The 26,467-nt window shown below is 38.4% G+C and overlaps 1 protein-coding gene across 16 annotated transcripts in view; it reads left to right on the forward strand.

Moving 5' to 3' along the window:
• Window positions 1-692: 692 nt before the first annotated feature.
• The window catches only part of LOC134213208 (1-phosphatidylinositol 4,5-bisphosphate phosphodiesterase classes I and II), a 262,306-nt gene continuing 236,531 nt past the window's right edge, over window positions 693-26,467 (forward strand). For 3 of the 16 annotated variants that reach the window (XM_062691932.1, XM_062691930.1, XM_062691939.1), the window contains exons 1-2: window positions 693-1,199; window positions 1,452-2,148. The gene's annotated coding sequence lies outside the window, so the exon portion shown is untranslated. The remainder of the gene's footprint in view (window positions 1,200-1,451; window positions 2,149-26,467) is intronic. The other 13 variants (XM_062691928.1, XM_062691929.1, XM_062691940.1 and 10 more) reach the window with 13 other exon arrangements.

Raw genomic sequence — 26,467 nt, forward strand, 5'->3', positions numbered from 1 at the left:
TCAAAAACTGTTTGCTAATTTCTTTTAAAAGATACAACGCACCACGCGTTCGCTTTTCGTTCGGTATAAACGTGAAGGCGTGTGGAGGTGCTTGGATGCAATTATTGCCATGCGAATGTGAATTATTTTATTTGTCATGTCTTCCTGTCTGATATTTTGATTCTTATACAAATTCAATTCAATATACAAATTCAAGCATTAGTTGACATTGAAAGTTTTCAATTAATAACTATGGAAGTATATCTAGAATCCTAAGTTGAAAGTCGACTATAAGCTCATAGTCATGAGCAATAAGCTTGCATAAAGCCCAGAATAAGTAGAAGTATAATTAATAAAATTCGAACTAATAAATTTCTGGTCCAAACCCCGAAATTCTACCGGACTACAGCTTACTGTTGCTCCACATAGACGGAGAGACATCCACTCTCGCTGCGGGCACGTTATCTACTCTCGGCTGGGGAGTTGTTTATTGTGACGACTTCGCGGCGATGATGTGGGGACTGAATCGTACAGATGGACCCCCTTTCCGAAGTGGAGAGCACTGGGGTGATGCGATTCTTATGCTCCGGGGGAGCTCGCACTCTCCGGATCTCGCGCGCAAGCCATGTGCATCTCTGGACTCGTATTGGTGCGACTCCACCGTATCATCGACGTCTTTGGCTATCATCGTCGTGGTCTCTCCATCACAAGCCGACAACAGTCCGAGTAAGAGAGTCGTACGGATTTTGCCTACGTTCTGTCAGAGTGAAAAAGTCTTGCAAAATGATCACATCCTATCAATGAGCCAAAGTACCGTATCGCGTTCGGTGGTGGTTTGCTGCAGCTGTGCTGTTTGTGAGAAGTGTTGAGTGGCCTAGAAATTTACTGTCAAAGAAAGAAAGGGTCAAACTATTTACGACAGTACTAAGTTGGATGCTGGAAGTTGCAAAGTGTGAATTTGATGAAAGGCGTGCAATCGCGATTGAGAAGGTTGTGGCGAATGTGGTGGCGCTCGGCAAGACCTAGTTGTGTTTTCCTTTTGGTTGGGTTCTGGTTACCCGCCTAGAAGACCAGCCTCCTTTGGAGTCATATCTAGGCCGCACGAACGATTTGCTTTCACGGGTCGGTCGATGCTGCTGTAATGCTTGTTCGCTCGAATGGGAGTCGGGTACACAGCTCCGAAAAATTCCAGTGCTAAAAAGGCTCTTCCTTTTTAGATGGTAAGGGTAACACTCTCAGTGGTCATTTTAAGTTCTCTGGTTGCATATCAGAGCAAGCAAGGTCTTATTTGGAAATCTTACTTATTTGCTCAACTGTTGGGTGCAAACGATGTAAGACTTGTTTCAAAACCCAATATTGTAGTGACTAGCTTTATGCCAACTACAAAATTTCAGAATACGGTTTTATTACAAATCAACTGATTTGTTAGAATTGTGCCAGTGAAGGTCTCTTACCCTACTACTAATTCACAGTTCAGTTTGCTGATGACGGCAGTGTGTGTCTTTAGAAACTCGAGAGCGAGAGAATATGGCAGGAGAGCCAGTAACCTCGATAATTCGCTAATATTTCGATTACACCATGCACAAGTTAATTGAGGTAGTGATACCGCGGGATTGATATCCGTTTCATTCTTCTGCAGAGCGCAAGGCAACGCACTTTCTTACGAAGCGTGGAAATTGGCGAACATTCAGAAACTGTGAGCTTGCATCAGTTGATCGACAAATGACCGTGCGGCGACAGCCTTGAGTTCCAGCCCGCGGAGTGAACCCGCGTATGCGCGCATTTACCAGTGTGAGTGTATGTAAATATAGAGGAAACCCAGGTTTGAAGTTCGAAAGCAAGAAGAGTGTGAAATATGGAAGCATGAATCAGGTGTTTATAATCGCATACCATTCCGCGAATTTCACGTTCAACAGTTACTAGTGCTCTTCGCGTATGTCGATAAAAGTGTCATTATTTATCGATATATCTGTAGATTATCCAACTTAACCAACTTGTAGTCAACTTTTACTCGAAGATTCGATTATTAGTGTATGATATTGTATGCTGCTCTAAACTATGAAATCATCTCAATAAAAAGTAAACATCATACTCATAAAGCCGAGATCTCGCTGACAGTGCTGATAGAACGAGAATAGGAGTACGAGAGGAGAATCATCATCAAAACAGGTGAGGGATATCGCGTGAATAACGAAAAATCTACAAATATTTCGTAACCTGATCATGCTCTCTCACGTGCTAGCTGATAGTGATCAGTATTCAGTATTAATGATATTTGCCTTTGTGATCTAATAAAAGTAGCTTAATCATTTATTTAAGAAACTGCATCAAATCATCTCTCAACATTTCATGTGTTGATTTCATTTTTTTTCTTTATTCATGTATAAAATGCATATAATTATTTACATTCAGTTACATTCCATATTTGACCATATTTGACATTTACAGAGTTGTTACGACTAAGCGGATTTTGCGGATTTCGCGGTTTTCGCGGATTTACATAACGATTTTAGGTGAAAATTTATTAAGTAAAATTCTAGATCTAAGGAAGTTTTTTTTGAAAATTAGTTATATGTGTTTCTTGATAGGCTTTATTTTCATTAGCAAATGTTGTTGAGAATGAAACTTACGTTTGAAGGCTATTAACATTATTTTTCGTATATGTCAAAGGCCTTTTTGAATGGCATGTATTGTACTCTTAATCATTCTTCAACCAAAATGTTATTAGGAGAGGTACACCATTTGTTGCCATTTTTAATCCATTCTGAAACATCACAAAACATGTCTATGGAAGGACATGAGCACCCATTTTCTCCTTGTCAATTTCTTTGTAGTTCCAAAATAGTTTCTGATTATTTCTTTTACGATGAACCACTTAACATGATATATCATATAATTTTTCAATTTTTTTTTCCGTCAGGAATTCTTTAATAGTGTTTGAATATTTTATATTGCTTTTAAAACATTCATCTAGAACGTTATACAATAATTGAAAACACAAAAATATTCTTTGATTTGTTGCAGAAGCCTCATTTTAATAAGTACTCCCGCAGAAAGACGTTCAAAAATAAGAAGTTATTGGGTTTGAAAAAAACAATTATCTTCCTTTTACTTCCACTATTTTGTTTTTACGTGTCTTCACAAGTATTTCGTCCACTACTTGTGGACATCTTCAGTGTGTTGTTTATCGACAAACTGAAGATGTCCACAAGTAGTGGACGAAATACGTATTTGTGAAGACACATAAAAACAAAATAGTGGAAGTAAAGGAAAGATAAAAAAATTTCAAACCCTGTAACATTTTCCCCCAAGGCGCTCAAAATTAATTATTAATAATAAGAAGTTATTTCTGAAGTTTTTTTTTATTTAGTTATTTCTGAAGGTTTTTTGCGATATTTTTGGATAACTCCTATGCTGCCGTAATCTGAAAAAGTGACGTATACGCCATTTTCCAAAAACGGTGTTAACGAGTACTACTCATCGAGCTCTTTAACAGAAAAATGGAAAACATGCATGTTGTAAAATGGCTGTTACGTCACTTTTCCAGATTACGGCAGTATGGTACTTTTACAAAGGATTTTCACAGCATTTAAAATCTGAAAAATTATATTGTACCGCTCATAAAAAAGCTACTCCACCGCTTATATTTAGCCGCAACAAAAAATAGGCGCCAGATAGTCGCCTAAGAGAAACATACCTTCAGAATAAAACCTACTTTGAAAATATTGCCGCCATGTGGTGGATTCTGACAATGAATGCTTTGATATCACGTGCTGTTTGTACTACTGATAATCCTTTTTTACATTTATGAGAGCCTTGGAAAATAATCACGAAAGTTGTTATTTTGTTGCAAGGCACAATGAAAAAAAATTTGGAGGAATATCCGAAGATTTTCTTCAATTACTGCAAAAATTTCTAACGCGATATCCGCGAGAATTCATGATGAGATTTCCGCAAGTATGATCTGAAGATTTTCCGCAGGTTGTTTTTGAAGCAATTACTTGAACTTACGTCAAAATTCTCAAATGAGTTTCCGAATAATTTCCCAGGGGAGCTTTTGTACAATTATGGAACGACTTCTGCAGATCCGAAAGCAGTTAGATTTCTGCAAACATTTCCAAGAAAATTTCTGTGAGAATTCCCGATTGACCGCTGCAAGTGCTGAGATCTAGTTAATAGTAGATATTAGATTTTGTATTGTTTGTTGCTTTATACGAATTCAAATAATTGTTTTACAAAATTTTTGATTAAAATCGGAGCTGTATTGTCTAATTCCTTAATTTCTACGCAAGTTTGTCTTGTGATCAATAGTTACAACAAAATTGCATAATTTATTACTTCAGAAGAAATTATGGTTTTGGCAGATTTTTTCTTATTTGCCACTATTATCTATAATCAATTATGATCTCATCGGATCTTTTGGTTTTGTTTGAGGTTTGAGCTAGACCATCTATCTTTAAGATATTTAATTGTGATCAATTTAATCAGATTTTGCAAAACAATAAACGATCCGATTATTCCCACAGATATAAGCAACCATACCAATTACCATTGCTATGGGGTCGTACACTTATTACGTAAGCAATTTTTCTGGATTTTTCGAATGCCCCTCCCTCCATGTAAGATTTTTTTTCATACAAATGATTTTTTATTTATGTGGAGCGTAAGATATTGACCGACCCCCCATAAGTGCTTACGTAATATGTGAAGGCCCCTATCCAGCAAAAAACATAAATAGTAAAAAGAACAATTGAGTTCGACTGCAGATTTTTGCAAGCACCATCAGCGATACAGCGAGTCTGAACAAATACAAAACTTGTGACACTTTTCGCATGATGCCAAAAGTTTCGTCAAGAAGCGCATATTCCAACCATTTTATTCAAACCAAACCTAGTATCAATCAATCTACCGAACAAAGCTCGACAACATTCAAAACTTGTGTTACCTCTCCGTAGATATCAAAACTTCCTAAAAAATCGCGTTCTATCTGAGAGCTTACTACTTTTCTTTAGTGTCTTCCAATATTTTCAAATTTTTCAAATTGTAGTGATAAATACAAAATAGTCATTTATACCTGTATTACGCGCGCGATTCTCAAACTTTTGTAGACTACACATAAAGAATAAAATTTAAAAACTCTACACATCAAAAAATAAAATACCATCATCATCATCGAGGCGAACAAAATAGTCTATAAGCGCCCTAATGAAATAACAAATCATTTACATTCGTCCAAGCAAAAATATCCGAGGTCATAAACTTCGTCAAGATACAGAATAAGTCATAATAATAATAACATAGATATATAGCTGTTTAAAAAACAGCTTTCACGTGTGAAATGCGAAGTCTCTTGAAGATTAATTCTTTTATAAAACAATAAATTTTGTGAAGCATCATGTAAAAAATAAGGTGTTCTTATTTCTTCCGCGTTTCCAGTATTATATCTATGAATGTCACGCTGTAACCTCGATATTTGTGATTCATTAGCTAGAAATAAAATGGAAGCACAAAAGTCCAAGTGAGGAGAGATAATTGACATATACAACTGTTTTTTACTAGCAACAGGTCATTCGTTTTTTAATCTAAACAAAATTCCATACTTCTTGGCTATTTTCTTAAGGAGATTAAGGGTCGATTTCTTCACCTCCGCTTAGGGCTTAAACCAGGTTTAAGCGTATGGGTAACCACCGCTTAAGAGTTAAGCGGAGGTGAAGAAATCGGCCCTAAGATTGCAAAATTAAAAAAGAACTTAACAGGAGGATCGAACTCGAGTCCACTGAATGAGAGCCCATGGCGCTGCTTCACGGGACATCCTTGCTTCTTGGGGACGGAACAATTGGGTGTAGCTGGTTATGCATTTTATCGACTGATGAGCATTGTAGAGTGCCATAAAAAAGTTCTGAATTTTCTAGGATGTTTTTTGTGAATTTCTAAAGGAATTTTTTTTTTATTCCCGCATTTATTTTTATTTTAAATCCTTGAAGTAAATTTTTCTGAATTTTCTATGGCAACCTTTCCGATTTTCTTCAGGAGACCATTTTAACTCTCGTCGAGAAAATTTTCGGATAATTTAATGGAAACTTTTGGGCAAAGGAAAAAGACTTTCCATTTTCCAAGGAAATTCTTTAGTTTCTAAAATTTCTTCTACTTTCCAAAGGAAAATTTTGATAATTTCCCATAAGAAATTCTTCGCAAATTTCTTTCGAATTTCCAATTTAGTCAAAATGAGAAAAAATCTGGCTGACAAAATTATTTTTAGTAAATAAAAAAATCAATCCCTGGAAACTCTTCTAAATTTCATCAGAATTTTCTCCTATGTTTCCTCAGGATTTTTAAAACATTCTTCGGTATTTTTTTTGAACTTCTAAGAAACACTTTTACGAATTAATTGGAGTTTTTCTAAACATCAACATTAACATTTAGAAATTCGTACAAATTCGTAGGTGGTACAAGCCTGGACTATTGTATGAGAGTAGCATCACTTTGATCCGTTACCACAGATATTCATTTGGGACTAATCACTATCTCTTAGATGGAAGCAATGCACTCTCCAATAGTCGAGATCTGTCCTGGCCACGTCCTTGCGAATGCTGGGGAAGGAGAAGGATGGTTAGTCGGACACCTACTTAAGAAAGATGCAGAGAACTCTACGACCTCTCATAGGTGCCACGGGAGGTTTTGGAATTGTTAGTGTGGAAGGTTATAACAGTAGCAATCGTGTTGGTAGAACATGAAACACAGAAAGAACTATGATAGAACGAATTAATTTTCTAGGACATTATTTCGAATTGATTATTTTCAGTTTCTTCAATTTTTTTCAATTCCTCTATAGATATCTGTTTGAACTTTAAATGAAACTTTTAATTTCACATGAGAGACTAGGGGAAGGTGAGGTGACTTCATTCCTTGGGAGACTTGATTCTTAAAAAGATATGCTCACAAGTTTCAATACCCCAAATATGACCCTATGCTAAGATTTGAGCTCAATGATTTAGGGGTGCCTAAAATTCATCAAAGTTTTAAAATTTTTACCCATGAAAATTTTCCCAAATTTTTGTTTACCATGCCAAATGACTTAAAAATGCATGAAACGTAGATCGGATGTTATTTAAAAAAAATTTCGGTTGGAAATTTTTTCATGGAATTTTAACACCGGACGATACTTAAACGTTTTCGTAGCCAAAAATATCCCCCTATGCAAAATTTGAGCTAAATGGGACATGATTTAGGGGTGCTCAAAATTAATCAAAAACTTTTTCTTTCTCACAAGGGGGATATATGTTTTTGTTTTTTGATGCAAAAGGACTCAAAATGCATGAAACTTTGAGAATTATTTTTTTGAAAGAAATCGGCTGTTTTGGGACTTCGAAAAAAATTCTTATGGCAAAAACAATTTTTTATCGAATTTGAAAACTGATATAAAACCGAAAACATTTCCCAAGCCCTAAAATATGCCACTATGCAAAATTTGAGTTCCATCGGACATTATTTAGGGGTGCTCAAAATCTCCCCTTGGGAAAATTTTCATGGGTAAAAATTTCAAAACTTTGATGAATTTTAGGCCCCCCTAAATCATGTCCGATTGAGCTCAAATCTTAGCATAGGGTCATAGGATAATGAAACTTGTGAGCGATGTCGTTTTTTGGAAATCGATGACAATTTTTTCCCATACATTCCATTGGCACCCTAGTTTGTTGTAGATTTGACAAATTTGATGATAGGTAAGTAAGAAAACAAAATTTATTGTGTAGCAGGGATCGTTATTCTCTTATTCTCACGAGGAGAGAACGCTCACTCATAATGGGCTTGGTAGTCATATGGCTACTGCTTCTGCCTCATACGCAGGAGGTCGTGGGTTCAGTCCCAAGTCCATTCCATTCATCTACTTTCTCTATATTCCTCATGTTCTAGAAAACGCTAGAACTGGAAATGAACTTCCATACCGTTTCCACTTCTATCCTATACCTTCAACTTGACTATTCTAGCAGTAGCTGCTGGAATTGGAAATAAACTAAAAAAAGCTCGTTTCCTACATCTAATTAGAAATCCCATCAGTTGCTTTCCCCTATCTATCACATTGGCAGCTCGTTAACCAAGACGAACTTCTGCCTATCGAACCTAAACCAAAAATTTCAATAAATTCCGCATGTGTAAGTGCAGAGGTATATTCGGCTTGCAGTAGGCGAGTGATTGCATCATTTTTTCCTCCCCCTTCCCTACATTGACTTGCATTATTCTGATATGACGTGACAGGCGCCACGTACTAACCAGTACTTGTACATTGAAGATGAGTGATGGTCCCAAGGAAACATCTGTTGGTTCTCTGTGCAAGAACAGCTGATTTGGTCATAATTTAGTAGCAACTACGGGCAGTCAATCAAGTTCAGGCTCAAGCTCAAGCGAGAAGAGAGCGCTCACTCATGCAGACTGTCGCCAGGAAAACGTTTTGCGGAAAAGAAAAAAAAGTCAGATGAGTGTAACCATTTTTCGCTCGCTACCTGAGCCGCGAAAAGTTAATTTGCTCGTTTTTTCACTTCTTTCATCCTTTCCGAGCCATGACCAATTGTATAAAGAGTAGCCAAACAACCTGTGGGGTTATGGTTCGTTCGAATCCCGTAACGGTAATATTTTTTAAATAAGGTACACTGGGGGAAGTGAGAAAAGGGGGTAAGTGTAAAAATCGACTCAAAAAATTGGAATTGTACATACTTTACAGTTTAAACCACACCATAACATTGTGCAAGAATATACTTTGATGCCCACACTAATACTGTATTAAAATTTATATAATACGTTACTAACACGATACGATTTATAAAATACTAACACGGTTAACGCTTGAACTGTCATTTTGAGTTTCACGAGAAGTTAATTTTTGCATTCATACAATCAATTCTTTTTTGCACACATTGTCCCTTTTTCCAGGGAATTTGATTCATAGGTAACCATTACAATCTAATTAAACTAATCACATTGAATTTGTAGTGGCTTGTACCATGAAAGCAAATAATTTAAAGATTTTACACTTACCCCTGGTATCAAACGCTGCGGTTGAAGTGGAAAATGTTCTGATCACGCAATTTTTTTCCTTTCCCTGCAGGATTTATTTTGATGGCTGTGAATCTTAATATGTTCCTTTTTTGTTATCATTGTGATTTCAGTGGTAATTTGACTAATGTATATAAGAAAAGCCTTATTAATTTACCTATCGGTATTGATGCCTTTCACATGTTTTCCATATGGAAAAAATGTATAAGAAAAGAAAATAGCACCGGTTGGTGAATATATTCCATAATTCACATTAATTTAGATTTATAGCAAGTTTTGCCATTGAATGCAATTTTTTGTGTGAACAGATTGGTTAAGGAAAAGTGCTTAAAATAGGAAATATTTTTTTACGTGTTTTTCCCACACACATACATACAAACACGCACACACAGACAACACCTCAATTCGTTAAACTAAGTTGATTAGTTTAAAACACTGTAAGCCCCGTTTTTCCTATAAAAAGTTCATCTTTGGGGCGAATTTATAGATTTTACGTACACTTAATGTTCGAGAAGGCAAAACCAGCCCTTCACTGGCTATTACAAGAATTCCTTGGGGACCTATTCCGTTAAGCCAATGAAATTACTCGACAAAAGATAATCAGAGCAATTGCCATCCCACTGGGTTAAGTGGAAAAACAACCCCTAATTTTTAAATCTTTTTCCACAAATTTCAAGAAATCAAAATGGTATGAAGTACCGCACAGTTGGTGCAAAATTGACTGTTTTTGATAGTCCATTTTGATTGAATGCATTTAGATCGTTCAAACTGGTTTTACACTAATTCAAACATGCACTATCGATTTTTCCTTCTCCACTTCCCCCAGTGTACCTTAATTGATTATCGGAAATTTAGCGAAAAGTGAGTAGATATTGCGGTGAGGTTTGTAGAAATAGGTCTCAATAGATAACGAACAACGATAAAAGAAAGGCAAAAACTGTTCCGAATCATAACAAGCAATGATAACAAATTTATCAAACTTGTATACAAGTGCGAAAAAAAAGAATCGGATAGGCAGCCCCCACAGTGAAGTGATGATTTTCGCTTTGTTGTCACTCATTTTGTGTTGGGGACCGCACAGCTGTGTAAAACAAGTTGAAATGCATCATCAGAACCCGCACCGCGTTTGGAGCTTTTTAAAAGAAATTGGTCATGAGGCATAGCCTCCCGAATCAGTTCTTTATCATGATGACAGTTTGCAAAAAATATATCGCTACTTATAGTAAATGTATACAGAGATGATAAGTGACAGACTTTTTCATTCTCTTTTGGATTCAATCCCGTAAAAATTATGAAACGAAAAAAGATTTTCATCTAGTAGGTATTATTTTCGTGTATCTATGATTGCATGCACTATCGAAATCCATAACAAAAATTAATCATGAATACGAGCAACAAATCGGAAAATCTACATATTTTGAAGAAAAAATATTTCGAAATTCTTACTTTTATCAAAGCAAATACCTGGAGAAGGATCAATTCTCTCTGTATGTTTAAAATTAGATTTTACACAGCTCTGCAAAAATGGATTGTGTACATAATAACAACGATTTACGGAGAGTCTGTGCGAAAACCGAATCCTTCTTCTTTATTGGCATTACATCCCCCACTGGGACATTGCCGGCTCGCAGCTTAATGTTCGTTAAGCACTTCCACAGTTATTTATTCACAAGGTTTTGAAGCCAAGTTACCATTTTTGCATTCGTATATCATGAGGATAACACGATGATACTTCTATGTCTAGGGAAGTGAAGACAATTTCCAACCCGAAAATTTCCTAGACCGGGCCGGTAATCGAACCCAGCCACCCTCAGCATGGTCTTGCTTTGTGGCCGCCCATCTTGCTATTTAATTTTGGATGTGATACATCGGAAATAAGAAAGGGGGGTTCAGTCGAATCTGTTTTTATTTTCATGGACAAATTTGCCAAACGGACTTCTAAGGAAATTCTTATTTAAGACTCCCCGTGTCACTTACTCATGAAAATTGTGAATTTAATATGAATACTAAATAGTGTGATTGTTTTCCGTTAATCCAATATGCGAAAACAGGTAAGTCTATTAAGAAAACTACTTTATTTGGCAAAAGAAAAAAAACTCTTGCACGTCCTTTCTTTTTAAGTGACTGCTAAACACCGACTCAAAGTGATTTTCCATGCAAGTCTAGTTTATCAGTTGAAGAATGGCAAGAATCTAACGTAATGTGTGTGTTATTACAATCTAACTCCCACTGTCTGGCAGTGGCATTATGGATAGAATATTCATGCAACTATTTAAATTTAATATAATTGCTAGAATCTTAGATCCGGGAGTTAGAAGGTGATAGCTCTATTGTAACTTCTATAGCCCATTTCAAGAACGTAAGCATTCCAAAGCTATAGTTGTGTACAATAAGCCCCGCGTGATTACACCCACATATCATAAGGATATCTGATTTAATTTTAATTTAATTTAATTTTTTTGATCCTGGCGCGTATTTAGTAATAAACTCTATCAATATGAAAAAATGCATTTATGATATATCAAAAATTACTTACCATTTTTCCAACATTATCCGTACACTAAACATGTTTGCGCATTTACATTCCTTGATCACATTATTAGTAAAGGCATTGCATGTGCTAACAATCGATCACTCTGTGCTTGCACAACATGCAGGCTTCTGTTGCGCTTTTAATACACTATAATGAATAGGTTGTCTTGCTTCTGATGGAAATTGTTCAAAATCTCCATGTAAAAAAGAGACGGCAAAAGAACCCTACAACACTGAGTAGATGAAAATTATTTATGAATTTGTTTGATAAAAATAGAAAAACCTCAGCCCGCTGGCGGCGACGCGTCGTCCTCAATGGCTCTCAACGACCCAGTTTTATTACAGAAAAAAACAGAAAAAGAAAACAGAAAAAAATGTAGAAAAATTATACTTAAGGATTTTTGATCCAAATGAATGAATATCAAACCGGAAAGGAAATCCAAAAATATCCGGTGGGCTGCACTCCGAAGCTTACAGATTTGACAACGATTTTCCACTTGACCGCTTCACGGAAGCAAATCTTCACTAAAATCTTCCAAACTTCGACGGCAAACTGTTCAGGTCGTAACACAGATTTTGCGGCATATGTCTGTTGACTCCAGTCGGACTTTAGCATGACGCGTTCAACGGTTTTTGTCAGTGACCACATTTTGAAATACATATAATCCCGGTTTTATTCCTATTCCAAGACCAAAACTGACGTGGCATTAAATATATCATTGTCTGCTTCGGCTGAAAATCACGGAAAAATCGGACCACGTCACTGATCCTTGCGCACAAACCAAAAACTTCTGGCCAGATCTGCCAGCCCTACAAAAGAGCGTCACATTACATGTTTTTCATGAAAACTGAAGTTTTACTGAAGCTGAAACGGAGCACTTTTTTGCCACTTTCACTCGCGATCGCCGCAAACTTCAATCTCTCAAAATTTAAAAATTCACAAATTAAAATGAAAAATTGGAAATTCACATACGGACAACAAATTACACACACACGCATCCGAAGATCTGACCGAAAGCTAAGAAAATCACGCGAACCGCTACGTGTCGCACCGAAAAAAAAATACCCCGCCGGAAACACGTAGCACCGTAAAAATCACTCGCACTAGGATTCCGGGGCCACAACCAGCCGAAATAAGAAAAAAGCGCTGGAGAAAATTCGTGTGAACGAACATTTTTGACGTCTACCTTCGCGAATGGTTACTACGATTTTTCATGGCAAGAATCTAACGTAATGTAACTAAAATATGCTTGCTACAGTTTTTGAAGAAGCAAATAACTCTCTAAAGATAAATAACTCTCTAAACTAAACTAGACAAGGAACAAACATAATATTTTTCCCCTGATGAAGATACCAACCCCGTATCGAAACGTTGGACAAATATAAATCTTGTTTTAATCCTTAAAGACTGCGTAGCCGTTTTAAGTTAAAATAACAATAAACAGTCGATCATTCGAAAGTACATAACTCTCTACAAAAAGTTGTATTATCGCTGAGTTATTGATTAATTTTCGCGATGAGCCAACGCTACTTCCAACCCAAGTAACAATCTCAATGCTTCGAAGATTTATGCTAGTTTTATAGAGGTTTTATTACGGCATGTAGAAATGCTTAAAGTTTTATTTTGGTTTTATTCAGTTGTCATTTAATTAGATCCGCGAGAGTACTTGAGAACTACGTTTTGAATTACAATATAAAACCACAGCTCTTTCGGTTTTATAATGCTCCTGTGTTCCTCCTCAGAGCTAAAAAATGGAACTGACATAAAACCAGCAGTTAAGTTATATGTTGGTTTTGATCAAGACTTATAAAAGCTGTCAAGCTTCGTAGAGTCTTGTATAAAACCCACATATAACCTTTACTCCTGAAGAAGACCTGCATAGGAATACGAAGCTTGAAACTATGGATAGAAACCAAATTTTGGATAGAAAAATTATGGATAGAAGTACATTCAAAGTTAATTGCCTATATGCCGGGTATTAAGCCACCCGGAGTGGAAATTAATTACTATGTCTGAAACTTGATTATGCATATGTACAACATGTGATAGATTTAGTTCGGAAAAGGTATTGGAGGGTAACCGCCCCTTCGGTGGGTTTGATCCCACGACCCCAGTTCGCATGACAGGTGCTTTCCCTACTAAGCTACGAAGGACCTCCGTCGTCCTCCGCAGCTTAGCGGGTACTGATGAAACCAAATTCCCAGCACCAGGTACCAGCCGATCTCTCGCAATACATTTTCAGAACTAACTCTCTCAAATGTATTTTTGTACACAATGTCAACCAAGTAGGATGAGTATTTAATATTGTCCGGCTCCTACACACTTGCTTCATCAGCAACGGCGCTCAATGAAGTAGGGTTGTGTGAGGTTGTGCCAGTTTGGTCGTCAGATCCCAACACGACCACACAAGCGAAGAGAGATCGCCACTCGAGATCAGTACATTCAAAGTTAATTGCCTATATGCCGGGTATTAAGCCACCCGGAGTGGAAATTAATTACTATGTCTGAAACTTGATTATGCATATGTACAACATGTGATAGATTTAGTTCGGAAAAGGTATTGGAGGGTAACCGCCCCTTCGGTGGGGTTTGATCCCACGACCCCAGTTCGCATGACAGGTGCTTTCCCTACTAAGCTTCGTAGCTTAGTAGGGAAAGCACCTGTCATGCGAACTGGGGTCGTGGGATCAAACCCCACCGAAGGGGCGGTTACCCTCCAATACCTTTTCCGAACTAAATCTATCACATGTTGTACATATGCATAATCAAGTTTCAGACATAGTAATTAATTTCCACCCGGTGGCTTAATACCCGGCATATAGGCAATTAACTTTGAATGTACTGATCTCGAGTGGCGATCTCTCGCTTGTGTGGTGGTGTTGGGATCTGACGACCAAACTGGCACAACTCACACAACCCTACTTCATTGAGCGCCGTTGCTGATGAAGCAAGTGTGTAGGAGCCGGACAATATTAAATACTCATCCTACTTGGTTGACATTGTGTACAAAAATACATTTGAGAGAGTTAGTTCTGAAAATGTATTGCGAGAGATCGGCTGGTACCTGGTGCTGGGAATTTGGTTTCATCAGTACCCGCTAAGCTGCGGAGGACGACGGAGGTCCTTCGTAGCTTAGTAGGGAAAGCACCTGTCATGCGAACTGGGGTCGTGGGATCAAACCCCACCGAAGGGGCGGTTACCCTCCAATACCTTTTCCGAACTAAATCTATCACATGTTGTACATATGCATAATCAAGTTTCAGACATAGTAATATGGATAGAAACCAAATTGTTTGACCCACGGAAGTTTTTTCATTTCGCTTTGAGTCGAAAATGAAAAACAAATTATGTAGGGAAACTTTTCCGATCTCCATCTCACTCACTGAAAATACATTCATCTTATCGGGAAGCAAAGAAATACGGCACCAATTTGTTCGCTTCTTTGTGTCAACATGCGAGCTCCTGCTGAGAAAAATCACAAATCAAATACCTTTCCATTGCTCTACTTCCAATAGGATGAACATCGGAGCCATGAGATGAAATCCAGGAGCAGTTCCCTTATATATTTAAGTCGTCGAAAAAACTGTTCAAACAGCATTTGCCCATGAGGGGTATGAAAATATGTATTTAATCCATACATGCTTTGCCAATTTAACACGAGTAAAACACTTTTATGGTACAAAATATACCTTTTAACAATTGCCACTATATGCTTTTTATTTGAAATACTTTCTTTTAAAAGTATTTGCATTCGACGCCGAGGGCAGAAAAACTTTGTTTATGATTTTTTTTATATCTGTCTACATTGCCATGTTGTCATTATATATAAAACTACCAAGCTTTAGGTTTGACCAAGTTAAAACTTGCTAGTCGTAACATGGTCTTGAGAAAGGCCAAGATACAACTTCTAGTTGTTTGAAATGCCAAGATAGGGCCAGTTCAGGAGTAATGGTTATATAGAGGCATATTTAATGCAATCAAAGTTTTATTCGAAAAAATGTCGCCGATATGAAAAAATAATGAATTTCATACTCGAAATATCATGCAAATTTCTGTTTCACCTTTTAAACGGTAAAATTGGTCATCCTAATAAGTGTTAGGAACAATGCTTTGATAATATGATCAAACAAAGTGGTTATTCATTGAAATTATTTCTAAAGTAATTAACTAAGGCAATTAATTAAACTTGAAAAATTCTAAAAAATAGCAAATTAACGAAGCGCATTGTTAAAATACTGATTATTTATCATGGTTTCACCATGAAAAAGCCCTGGCATGCCTTCAAACATGCACAGAACAACTTTTATTGAACTGGCTGATAATAATTCTTTTATTTTTGTTGTTGACATGTAATCCATGTATTGCAGGAAGAAAAACATATTTTTTTCGAGTACAAACAATAAATAAATAATCAACCTGTGACAACTGTTTCATTATCGGCTCATTTGTTGTTGTATTATAGTCATGAAGTGGTTGTATCATGATTATATAGTGGTTCTCAAAACCATCAAGTCTAGAGAAGGTTTTTTGTTGCACGTTTTATGTGAGACTTGAACTATATTATAAAACCGTTGGTTCTGAACTGGAACGCATATTAGGTTTTAATGATTGCAATAAAACTGGGCCAACTGGCTGTTACATGGTTATATAGAAATCTACAGGAGGTATCAGAACGTCGGCTCCAGGGGCACGTTCACCTCAATTTTTACTTGGGAAGGCTAACATTACCTCCCGTTAGGGGAAGGAGGGGCAATATGCCCTACCTAAGCATATGCTGCTGTTATGCCTTAGCTATAACGATTTTCATGGGTGTTTCTACCTCACGTAACAGTTAAACAATAGCTGATGCCATATTAAAATTAGAAAAAGTCTCAATCATATATATAATATTCACATTTAAAAAAAAGTGGTGATATTTCGTTGCCGGAAAACTCATGAGGCAAAACGCTTTTAGCCGGCAGCTCTTAGGGAACAACGTACCACGCGTCGGCGCATCAGCATTTTGGTATGGACAGTGCGTGGAGACGCGAGTACATTGCAGGATAGTTCCACTATGGCGTTTTGCCTCGCCGAAATTAAATGTTTTGGGGCCTCTTCCCCTACTCTATTCAAATTGTTTTTTTTTTTGTGGGAATATTTAGCTCGCTGTACTTTTTAACTTTGTCACCACACAAGGTCGTTCTTCATCCTGTGGTCAGCAGATGACCGGTTGATGATAATAGTAGAAATTTAGGGTTGGATATGTAGGTTTGGGTACATGCATCCATTATAATCTTATTTCAAATCAATGACAACAGTTAAAAGTGATAATAATAAAAAAAAATCCAAAATGGTCTGTATGCGGATACGACTAATAATTGAGCGTATTATCAATAATGGAATAAGTACCATAGCATTGTAACACAACTTAGTAGAATGTTCGTGAACGAAGCAAACTCCAAAATATTTCGCGAGAGGATTAATCATCGTACAAAACCAACCGCAGGCAATTAGGCGCTGGTCGGCGGACGAATGTATACAATGTGCCTGTATTTGTTGGAAGATGAACAAAAGCTGCCCAGCGATTATTCTTTTTCGGTTTGGTTGCTCATTGCAGCGCTCCTGATGTAGGCGGATTTTTATTTTGTTTACTTCTATCGCTTTTAATACTGTTTAGCGTTATCAGATGTTGATAACATATGGCGCACACCGCTCCGTGTCAATTGTGATGGGTACTATGTTCAACGGATGCACAAATAAAGTGGGAATTACTGTACTATGATTGATCAATATTGGTTGGTTGATAATCCGGAACAGAAAAGCTTGGATCATAAAAGCTGATTTGTGATTTACTGTATCTGGCAATGCACTCGAAGAGGATTGAAGCTAGGTGAACTGGTTATGGATCATTGAACGTGACAGTGAAACGCGACGCGATCACGTGCGAAAGGCGACAATATGCCCATGCGCGAAATGATTCATATTTATTTTTCTTAGAATATTTCAACGGCGTCTCTGTCGTTTAAGTTTATTCATAGTGGGCAAACTGATTGAAACCGGATATATATGAGGACTAGTTGCACGTACCCGGCTTCGATCGTGATTATCATTTGGGTATTTTATGTAGATTGCGGCGCTAAATCTTCTCTGCATTTGACTGTTGCATTCGAAATCTATTTATCCAACGCCGCATTTACCGTGCGGTTGTGTTATTATTTACAAATATTTAACCATTATTTTATTGATGTTTTCTTTTTTTGTATTATATAAACATTCAGACCCACCAGATTTTTTTGCAGCAGTGATCAGTGTTGGAAAATGTCATTTCGTGTCATGGGACTAATATATTTTCGTATATAAAAACGAATTAGTTTGTATGTGCATCACCTGAAAACTGTTGGATGGATTTTCTTCATTCCTACAGCAAATCTGAATATTTTTGCATAGGTATAAAAACCATGAGTGAAATTAAGAAAATTGCATGGGCAGGTCACAACGCGTATTCTTGCCTACTATGCAGGATAACGTTTGCCGGGTCAGCTATACTGCCGCTAACCGCAAGTCGAGCACATCTGTATATGGGGCTCCATATACAGATGTGCTCGACTTGCGGTTAGCGGCAGTATAGTATTTATATCGTTATTAGCTCCAATATTTTTGTGTATCGAATTTTCCACGTTTTATACATATACGCACATCAAGTTATCGAGAATTTCAAATGATGTCCTCAATGGCTGACGGCAACGTTTGAAGTTTATTTGGTGAAAGATCCAAATCACGCAGCGCCGGGCACAACATTCAGTTGATACTCCATCCGCAATTCTTGTTTGAGTATCGCATCAACTCAAGAAGGTAGTGGTCTTCCACTGGGAACTTCACTTCATATGCAGAACACGCTTTATTATATTATGTCACATCACGAACACCACACATTCACCAACGACGACGCTAATAGCCAACGACGTTAGGTGCCACTCGACTCATCACTTTTGTGAATTCTCTTCTACGCTTCTCGCGTTTACGACGAGTCAGGAGGACCAGCGAGAGTAGTCTCGAACGAGTAAACGAAACTGACCGCGGCGCGGGAAGATTGGTCGCGTTCGCTAGCCAATGTCAATGCGTTATTATTTTTTGCTTACACTGCACTTTGCTTTTGAAGGTTGGAGGAAATAGTCTAATACGACGAGCCAAGTGTTTTCTGGGAGAATTGTTTTATAAAATACGCGTTTGAAACGAGAGTTATTAAATCTAATGATATCAGCCACAATCATAATCACGGTTGCGCAATGATCTTTTTGTAGGAATTAATGTACATGAAGCTAATTTTTGAAATTGAAATCACAATAAGAAAGCTCAATCATTAAAATTCAAGGTGTGCATATTGAGCTGTTCTTCCCTGCTTGCGAATTGAGCTAGTCTAGCGGACATCCGAGCATTTACCGTCTACTAGGTCGTCGCTGAATGTAAACACTATTGGTAGTTAGCTTTACGGGTGGTTTAATTGGTACGTGTCGCTGTGGCTGCGAGGTATATCGCGGATCAGAGAAATGGCTTATTGATTTGATTCGCGCTGGAAATTGTGGTTGGATTGGACACTTCATGGCGCAGTTAATAGTTAGCTTGAATGGCAGTATGAACAGTTGGTAAACATTACGCAATAATTTGGTTGGTGTATTGTAATATATTTTGTTGTAACCTCCCAACCAGCAAATTTTAGATTTTATTACAATTATGTATACCAAAATACTACAAAAAACTGTATAAAACTTGGTATGTTCAAATAAGCTAGATTGTTGTACAAAAATGTAAACTTGTTATGTCGGTATTAAATAAAAGCTTGCAAAATTGAGAACTTATACAATATTTGTATAAGAACCTAGACATTTCGTATATACCCAGTTTTCCTACAGGTTTTTTAGGTTCCTATACAGAGTTATTAGAAAATCTTATATTCGCTGACTGGTTACATAGGTCTGGATGAGCGTTAGTAGCTCAAAAAGTATAAATATCCCCGATCAGCTGACTGCTGACGTCAAACTAATGCATAATTTTGTTGATGCTGGCCTTTGTTGATGTTGGCCTTCTGGGTGAGGTCGAACTACGTATTCATAAAGAGAAATGATTTTATCTAAGCGACCAATTATTTAATTTTGATTTATAAAGATCATTTTTATTCATAGGTACAATAATATTGCAATACAAAAATACCAATAACGAAATCCTGCCACATCGTATTCTGACAGAGCGTAATAGTTTGCTCTGTTCTCACATCTTGGTAATATTCCACTCTTCATCACTCAACATTCCATACATCTCCACGGTTTAGATTAAATGGTATGTAGGATACATACTTTGAATATTCCGCTGAGCAGGAGTGAAAAAATGTATTGCTTCATTATTTTCCCCGCTACCGGCAGTACCTATGTGTAGTTCCGACGCCAGCACGAAGCTTTCGTTCAAACGAGGCGGCAACCCAAACAAATGGCGTTTTTCGTCAAAACAAGGAAAAATAAATTGATCAATCTTTCGCAGCGTTTTCTCACGCAGCGATACATCAAGACATCAATCACTCACCCGGTGCCCCTCTTTGGTATCATGTAGTCGGTGTTCAGTGCCGTGTGGTGGTAAACCGCACACCAAAACCGGGAAACTTGAAATCAGCTTGGATTAATGCCTAGCTTAGACGCTACATGCGATACATCAACTTGCTTGACTAGATTGCGAACTGAACGACTAAACCATGCAATTTAACTCGTTTAAAGTGAAATAAAGTTGAACATTTTGTCAACTGTTTTGCTGATTTCTAATTGCCTAATCTAAACTGAGCTGGGTACGATCAACTATCTGTTGCGTACATGGACTGCGGTATACATCGTACTTATATGCTTTAAGGTGTACATACGTGATATGAACTTGAATTATTTTCTTGAAGTTTTAAAGGAAAATCTTGAAATCTTCTTAAGTTCATACTCGAAAACAAATAGTGATGATTAACCACTGTAATAAAGATGAAAGATAAACTTGGTAGTCATATGGCTACCGCTTCTGCCTCATATGCAGGAGGTCGTGAGTTCATTCCCAGGCTCGTTCCATGCTCCTACTCTGTATCTTTCTCTATATTTCTCATGTTCTAGCATTGAAAATTAATTCTCCATACCGTTTCCATTTCTATTCTACACCCAACCAGATTGTTAGATTTTCTAACAATTCTGTATAAGAACCTACCAAAACCTGTATAAAAACTAGGCATTTTTGCGCAAATGCTTATTTTTATACTGGGTTTACAATTCACTTTCAGCTTGAATATTCCAGCAGTAACTGCTAGAATTTGGAAGGAGCAAAAAAGCACGTTTCCTACATCCAACAAGAATTCTATGAATTGCTTTCTTCTATCACATTGGCGGCAAGCAACTCCGTTAATTCTTAAAAGACCGGGACGACACTCACCTCGTTCAAAATGCTCGTTCTCAGTAATGCGCTGATCGATTTTCATGACCTCGGGCTTTTCTCAAAAAGGATTAGTAGAGCTTTCTTTTGACCTAAGTACCGCCCGCTAGACCCCTCCCCGCGTTCATAAGAGTATAAAATGGCTGCTTTGTTTTGTTATTTTTTGCTATTATAGCCTAATTCCTTCAGTAATCAAGTGCCATCAAACTCTAACGTCACGACTGTTCCTGCCAGAACAGATAACAACATTAATAAAGTCATAAATTCCTTATTTATTATTGACTATACCTCTGGTCATATTTCTTGAAATCTTGTCAAGTACTATCCAAATCGTGTCCGACAAGAGAGTAAAACATCACAAACAAACATTTAATGTGGAGATGCAATTTATTTGTTGAGAATTCATCCAAAACATTACAAACATTACATACCATACAAGAGAAAGATAGCACTCTGCGTAGTTCACAGATATGAAATGGTTCATGAGCAAATTCTTGGCGGTCACCATAGTGATATTCTAGAACTAGTGAAATATTCTGAAGCTCAGCTCGTAAGGCATACGCAGCTACGGCCTCCGAAATTTCTTCCGCTTCAATCAGAATCAATATTCAATCTTCTCAACAACCCCTTAGTCACCTGTCAAGATATGTAAGATCTATTATCCTACATTTCAATGAATGCAAGGTCATGCGAAACGTTCTTGAGTTCAGGTCGTCAGATCTACAGTCATGTAGAAGCTTGATGCATGTTTCGAATCTAGCTCAAGTCATTCTGCTCAGTTCAAAGATATCAGATGATTTATGTGGAAAAAAATTGACTTCTCCCCAAGTGGTATTCTAGAACTCGCGTATAGTTCTGAAGTGTATGTTGTAAGGCCTATGCTGTAACGGTCTTCAAAAAGTTTATGGAATCTATCAAAACTCTTTCCAACAAACAGACGGTGCAAGTTAGACTTAACATACGACAACAAACAACAAAAATATTTTCCCCTTGAAAAAGACACAATCCCCGTGTCGGAACGTCGGGTAAATAAAAAACTCGTTCTAATAATTGCAAGACTGAGTAGCCGTTCAATAAATAAAATTGAAACGTACAGTCGATCCATAATCAGTAAACTCTTTCCAACAAATCCTTAGATCTTTGTGAAGATTTGCTATACCAAAACATTCTAGAGTTCTGGTCGTCAGATCTACAATCATATAGGAAAGTATGCCGGGTTTCACGCCGAGCTCAGGCCAATCACTGAATTCAACAATATCAGACGATTTTGCAAAAGTATTCTGTGACATACCAGAAGTCGCAAAACGTCCTGTTTATGTAGTAGCGGCCACCAAAAAGTTCATGTCTTCTGTCAAAAATCTTCCCAACAGATCGTTTGATAACTGTCAAGATATGTGATACTAATCCTCTGTTTTTTTTCACACTGAAGGTCATGAATAATTATATTATATTTATATTTAGAGCAATGTACCTTTAGCCGAAAATATAGGACTATTCAAACGTTATGAGTACATCAAAAATAAGGAAGCACGAAAAAAGTTTTGATCAAATTACAGTCAAACCTCCATGAGTCGATGTTCTATGACTCGATATCGACTCATGGAAGCAAATTTTGCTATGTTGAAAAATATTTTCTGGGTTACTGTGATGGGCCCTTCAAACAGCTTCCCAGGGATTTTCTATTCCACATCTCGATATTTCCATTAGTCGATGGTCCCTTCAATATCGACTCATGGAGGTTTGACTGTATTCAAATGATATGCAGATGACATTTTACTTCTCATAATGACATTCTGGAATTTGCGAAAGTTGAAAAGCAGGTCAAGTTCCAGTTGGAATGTATAGCCATTGAAGTTCCAAGTTCAGGTCGTAAGGTCTATCAAGTAACAGCATTCAAACAATGCATTACTTACTTTACTTATGGATCCTGTACACCTCCGATGGTGCAAAGGGCCGACTTGAAAGATCTCCATCCTGAGCGTTGTCCAGCTATCGCTTTAACCTGTTGTCAGGTTAGATTTCGGTCGACTTCTTTTATTTTTTATTGAGGCTTCGCCGCCATGAGCCTCTGCTGCGATGTCCCGCTGGGTTTCAGTCTAATGCTTGTTTACAAATTTCGTTTCCGCCCCTAGGTAGAGTGTGACCGACCCAGCCCCACTTCCGATCCCGTATTTCTGTTGCAATCGGTCTCTGGTAACAACGACGACGGAGCTAGTTGTTTGAGATCCAGTTGTAAGGCCACCAGGCCCGAATTATATACCGCAGGCAGGGCTGGCATACTCCTCAGAGTAGTCGAAATGTGCGTGTCTTTTGCACTCCTCAAAAAGACCGGAGAGAGTGTGTTTCGATTATCGCTCATTTTTTCTCTTCCTCAACGCAGTGAGACCTCTTTGTGTTTTTACTCTGCAGCGTATGCATTTGTCAGACACGAAGAGTTGAGGATAAATAATAAAATAAACACACCGTGTTCCTCAATGAGTTTTGATATAACGGTGAATCGAACAGAATGAAAGTAAACATTGCTAAAGTTTAACGAAGCTGTTAATACTTTTCATGCGTAATAAGATGTTTTTGTTTTTGCTTGCTTTTGGGATGTCTGTGGGCAAAACTATTCAGAAGCCTTTGTATTGCCAACATTATTACGCCACTTTACGTCGCATTAAAATGTGTTACTGACAATTTCTAAATACAATTTCCGTCAGGTAATCTCAGGTAATGAAATCGAAACAAAAACAGAAAACATGGAACTTATATAAAGTCCCATTATTTTATTTCAGTGCATCAGTTTTCTTGATGCATTATGCCCAAAATACTACTGCTCTGATAACGGGTTTTTGTGTGTTTGCCGCCGAAATATTGATTCACCCTTATTATTTAAACGTCACCTTAGGTGAACGAACCCTAAACACTTTTATCTAAATTGCTTCTTCAATTATTGAGAAGCGTTTTCAAAATTCCACCGTTTGCTTTCCCGTGCCATCGCTTTCGAATGTCATATTTTGGCTTCTTCTTCTTTGTGCAACCCTTATTTGCCAATGTTATACTTTTTAGCATGGAGCGCAAACTTCATTGAAACCCCGCCGGAATATGTTTGTGTTCCAAAGTATTTCTGCGAGCATCATGGAAAACAATATCATTTTGAAGAATATTGCACCAAGTGGCACAACTTTGTGTTGGCCCAACTCTCACCAGAATAATTCTCTCACTCTTCGTCTTCGTCCTCACTCATCGTGTTGGCTTTTTTACACGATGAGGATCAGCGTCACTCTCTGTGGTGTGTATTAAAATCTCCTCATTGTGCACAGTGTGTGAGGAAATGCCAGCTCTGACCGCAGGCATCTGTTGATAAACACCTGCAGCCGTTGAGTGTTCTCCACTGACACACACCATGTTTCGCTAGCGTATAACAGCACGTAAGAATTGAAAATTCGTATTTTGGTGCGTTCACTTATCTGCCTGTTTTTCCAGATATTTCTTAAACTAGCAAAGGCAGGCCCTTGCTTTCTTGATCCGTGCGCCTATGTCGCTCTTGGTACCGCCCTGGTTCCCCGGCTACTGTGAAACTGTAAGGGATCGCCGTGTTTACATCCTACGATTTGGTTTTGTTGACGTTGATGAATAAGCCTACCGAAGAGGAGCGCTCGGCAAGGTCGTTGAGCTTACTCTGCATATCAGAGCGCTGTTGAGCGAGGAGCACATCCACCAGAAACTCGTCGATTACGATGAGGAACAGTAACGGTGATAGAATACATCCTTGCCTCACATCAGCTACGACCCGGATAGGGTCGGACAGGACCCCATTGTGCAGCACTCTACACGAAAAGGCCTCGTACTGTGCTTCGATGAGGCCGATGATTTTCTCAGGAACCCCCTTGCGTCTCAGGGCGTCCCACATATTCTCGTGATTGAGACGGTCGAAAGCTTGTTCGTAGTCAAAGAATACCAAGTAAAGGGACTCTTGGAATTCGTTGACCTGCTCCAGAATGATGCGGAGCGTGACAATATGGTCCACACAGGATCTTCCGGCACGGAATCCGGCTTGCTGCCACCGGAGAGTCGCATCGATCTTCTCCTGAATCCGGGCTAGGATAATTTTGCACAGAACTTTGAGAACGGTACACAGCAACATAATGCCTCGCCAGTTATCGCATACAGTCAGGTCACCCTTTTTGGGTACCTTCACTGCAAGGTATCTGCATCCAGTCGACCGATAAAGTTACGGTGTCCCAGATATTACGAAATAAACGATGCAGTAGTTGAGCGGATGTCATGGGGTCAGCTTTGAGCTCGCATATCTCGGCTGATATGCGATCGACCCATAGGGCTTTATTCGATTTCATGCTTTGAATGGCTGTTTGAATCTCTAGCAGTGATGGAGCTTCGGTATTGACGCGTGTTATACGTCGGATCCTAGGCAGATCATGCCGAGTGGTGATGGCCTGGCTGGCACTTGAAAAAGTTGTTCGAAGTGCTCGAATCAGCGTTTCAGCTGGTCAGTTGGGTCGGTCAATAACTGATCATTCGCGTCTTTCACGGGCATTGTTGCATTCATCTTCGACCCGCTTAAGCGTCGAGAGATATCGTAGACTAGGCGAATGTCCCCGGTTGTGGCGGCTTTCTCTCACCTTCGTCGGCCAGAGAGTCTGCCCACGCTCGCTTGTCCCGTCGACATGAGCGTTTCACTTCCTTCTCAAGAGCCGAGTATCGTTGACGGGCTAAGACTTTGGCTCCTCTGGTTTTTTATCGCTCTATCGCGGCTTTGGCTTCTCTTCGCTCCTCTATCTTCCTCCAGGTCTCATCGGTGATCCATTGTTTTCTCTGGGTGCACAGTTCGCCCAGATTGTTCTCGCTGGTGGCGATGAAGGCATTCTTGATGGCGGTCCATTGGTCTTCCACGCTGTCACCTTCCGGAATATCTGCAGCACAATGGCATCATCCAGTCGGCGTGTGTTAAACCGTCGTCCAACTCTCTCCTCATGCCGACGAATCCGCGCAATGCACAGGCGTATTTCGCCGATGAGGAGGTGATGATCAGACGCGATATCGGCACTACGTTTATTCCGTTCATCAAGAAGGCTCCGTTTCCATTTTCGGATGATGCAGATGTGGTCGATTTGATTTACTGTAAAGCCGTCACGGGAGACCCACGTGTCCTTGTGAACTGGTCGATGAGGGAAGAGCGATCCCCGGATCACCATGTCGTTATTACCACAAAATTCTGCAAACAGCTCTCCGTTTTCGTTCATTTCTCCGATACCATGGTGTCCTATAATGCGCTTATGGTTCGAGTTGTCGGATCCGATCTTCGCATTGAAGTCACCCAAACAGATCTTGATATCACCCTTCGGAATTCTATCTACGACGGCATTGAGTTGACTGTAGAAGTTCTCTTTGTCTTGCAGATCGGCAGCATCGGTTGGCGCATAACATTGGATTATAGTAAGGTTTCGGACCCGTGTTCTAAATATGGCAACGATTATT

Source organism: Armigeres subalbatus, chromosome 2 (assembly GCF_024139115.2).
Source record: "Armigeres subalbatus isolate Guangzhou_Male chromosome 2, GZ_Asu_2, whole genome shotgun sequence".
Lineage (NCBI taxonomy): Eukaryota > Metazoa > Arthropoda > Insecta > Diptera > Culicidae > Armigeres > Armigeres subalbatus.